The following is a 3475-nucleotide window of genomic DNA, read 5'->3' on the forward strand; positions in this document are numbered from 1 at the left end:
TGGTCATAGATATTGTCATCAAGCTCATCATTTACGACCATATTGTGCATGTTCACACAAGCAATTACCACCTCCCACACAGTGTCAATGCTCCATCTTCTAGCAGGGTACCAAACAATAACCCAATGAGATTGAAGTACAATAAAAGCACGCCCCACATCCTTTCTTAGCACTCTCTTGTTGTACACCATGGAGGATCAAAGATTGTCTTCACAAATACAGACCATGGAGGAAAGATACCATCAGCTAGTAGTATCCCTTATTGTACGGGTGACCATTGATCTCATAGTTGAGCTCCGAGGAATTGCCTTCCAAAAGCCTCGAGAACATAGGAGAGCGTTGAAGCACATTGATGTCATTGTGAGAAACTGACATGACAAAAAAGTAGTGCCAAATTCAGAGATCTTGTGATACCACAACTTCAAGTATGACTGTGCAACCATCAACATGATCGTTATATTGTATTTTTAGGCAAATGAACAGTTCTTCAACTCTCAGTGCATACTATCTATGCTTCCAGGCATCCCTCGATAGCCTCTCGAAGCATTGATCGATAACACCTGGGTTGTATCCTCAACATTTGGTTCTCTCAAGTACTCCGACGGGCGGCGGCAGGCTGGTGAACTAAGATTTGGGGCTGTATAGTGATAAGCCGAACTGGATTTTTTCTTCTTCTTTTCTTTCAATGACAGGTGGACCCCACATGCTCACACATGATGTTATCGTTATCAATTGTCGTCGTTACATGTAAAACATTAAGCAGTGCCGCGTCAGTCTGATTAGCGGCCCTCATCTGTCATAAGCGCACTCAGTTGAGGCAAATGCACTGATCAGTGTTATTTGTAAAAAGATTACGATAGACACGGTGTTTTCTGCAAAAAAAATATAACATAGTGTTTTCTGCAAACTTAACCTTCAAAGCGGTGGTTTTTTGCAATTTACTCGACAAACAACATAACTTTGCCCTTGAATATTGACACTCTTTACTTCATGCCCGTTAAGTATGAGTTTTGGTTTGTAACTTCAGATGAAAAACATGCAGATTTTGTAGGATAAAGTAAGAATCGACAAGGACGGATCACAACCATGGCCATGTCTTCATTTTCATGAAATTATTACTACTACTAGTCTAGTGTAGACTAACCACAAGAGGATCCATAGCGAATTTTCGAGCCACATGGCTAGTACTCATATTTCTGTATCCCCCTTGGCAGGAGGCACAGTAAGCACCTCATTGACCACCTTCTCCAAATTTACCCAAGAGGATCCACTTGGTTGTGCAGCCACGATAGCCTTCTCCTTCCATTCATTGAGCATTCTCTTTATCTCTTTTCCTTTCTCCCCTTCTCCCATCACCTCCCTAATGGCTGCCTCCACCTCGTCTCTCTTGACATCGCCGCCTATCTCCAAGCCGACGCGCCACTCAGAGCAAGCGTACCTTGCGTTGGTGTACTGGTCGGCGCCGAAGGGCCGGCATAGCATCGGCACCCCGGCGCAGACGCTCTCCAGAACCGAGTTCCACCCGCAGTGCGTCAGGAACGCGCCCGTCGCCTCGTGCTGTAGCACCGCTTCTTGCGGGCACCATCTCGTCACGTACCTCCTCGCCTTCGTCTCCTCCAAGAACTCCGGCGGCAACACAGCAGCAGGGTCGCCGCCTTACTCACTTGATCGTCTCTGACCACCCACAGGAAGTCCTGCTTACTGTTAGCCAAACCCCACGCGAGCTCCACAAGCTGCTCGCTCGTCAGCGTTGCTATGCTCCCGAAGCTCACGTACACCACCGAGTTCGGCCGCCGGCCATTCAGCCACTCTAGGCAGGCGTGGTTCTCCCTGGACAGGTTTGATTCCAGCGTGTCACCCACGCCGCCAGTGCCGGAGGCTTGACCGAGGAGGAGCGGCAATGGCCCGACGGCGTAGATTTTTGGCAGGAAGGTGGACATGGTTGCGATGGCCTCGCGGTCGATCTCGTCGAAGGTGTGGAAGATGACGGCGGACGGGGTAGTCCTGTGGCACGCCATTGAGCGCAGGGCGACTTTGAGCATGGCGTCGTCGGGGTCCGCGGTGAGGACGAAGTCCGGGAAGTCTTTCAGGCAAATGCCTTTGGGCATTCCCGGCACCCAGTCCAGGACCGTGCTGTCCATGCATCCATTCCTTAGCTGCCCGGCCTCTGTTTCTCAAAGTAAGCAAAATACACTTTCTAAGAGTAGGAGTAAGCAAATGAGTACGTACAAATCTTGGCATGGCATGGCTTGAATTACCTCTGAGGGGAACAATGCCCATGTCGACGAGCCTCTGGCATTGCTGGTACATCATGAAGGAGCACGCGCTCGTGATCCAGAAGGTGACACATTGAAGACCCATGTCCTTGTCCGCGTAGAGGATGTGCTCGATGTCGGAGACGACGCAGGACACGGGCGGCAGGCCGGAGATGAGGCTCCTGAAGTGCGGGGCCAGGGCCTCCGTGGTGGACAGCAGGGCAGACATGTCCTGCGCCGCGTCGGCATCGGATTCGGACAGGCCGTCCGGGACGGCGGCGAAGCGGAACCCGGGGACCCCCGCAAGCGCGCCGGGGCCGCGCGAGCGGAGGAGGCGTCGGCGGTTGTGCTCGGTGTGGACGAACGTTACCTGGAAGCCGTGGCAACGGTGGAGGAGCTTGGCTAGCTGGAGCGCCGGCTTGACATGGCCCTGCGCCGGGAAAGGGAAGAACACGGCGTGACGCTTCTCCACCCCGGCAGCTGCCTGCAATGTCGACATGGCCGGCAGCTCCAAGCGCGCGCGCCTGCTCACCGAAAAGAGGTGGAGAGGAGAGGAGGATCGTTCAGCTAGCACCGGCACTGATTGATCCACACTGACACTGTATATTACTCGTATTAATGACGAATTGATGGTGTACAGCGACGCCGTGCATCCTGGACCAAACGATCACCGTACCCATCCACTCTCTCACTTGCTTTGGCCTCCCACGTTTCACCATCAACCCTTTTTGAAAAGAAAGCGCTGGTACACGGCGCGCCGGACGTACTATTACGCCGGGCGTACATGAGGCGTTGGATGAGAAAGTGATCCTGCGACCCAGCGCGCTTCCCTTGTCTTATCCACATCAATCCCTTCCTTCCTCCTCCGCATCGGGGGCGACGCTGCGATCCTCTCTGAACCCGTCGTCCCCGCACCACCGGCGGCGACGCCGCGCCCCTCTCCAGCTGATTCCAAGCAGGAGGAGGGGGCATTGCCTGCATGCTCTCAGGACGGGCGGCTCCCTACACGAACTACGCGCTACAACCATCGCGGGCACGTGCTACAACCGCTGCGACCACGTACTGGGGGCGACGGCAATGGTGACTGCGTTGCGGTGACCGAGCATGCGTGCCCATGATCCAAGACAAGGATGCTGGAACGAGCATCGCCGGATACTGGAACTACCGACGACGCGATGCTGGAACCACCGTGTACGGTGTTGCAACCATTGACAAAAAAA

At 53.6% G+C, this 3475-nt stretch overlaps 1 pseudogene across 1 annotated transcript; it reads right to left on the bottom strand.

Moving 5' to 3' along the window:
- Nucleotides 1-1028: 1028 nt before the first annotated feature.
- Nucleotides 1029-2919, bottom strand: LOC125510104 (7-deoxyloganetin glucosyltransferase-like; annotated as a pseudogene). The gene is made up of 2 exons (XR_015602529.1): nt 2259-2919; nt 1029-2167 (listed from the first exon to the last, which is right to left on the bottom strand). The product of XR_015602529.1 is annotated as a 7-deoxyloganetin glucosyltransferase-like (transcript).
- Nucleotides 2920-3475: the final 556 nt, after the last annotated feature.

This window comes from Triticum urartu, chromosome 5A, assembly GCF_056163025.1.
Source record: "Triticum urartu cultivar PI428250 chromosome 5A, HENAU_Tu73, whole genome shotgun sequence".
NCBI classification, from domain to species: Eukaryota; Viridiplantae; Streptophyta; class Magnoliopsida; order Poales; family Poaceae; genus Triticum; species Triticum urartu.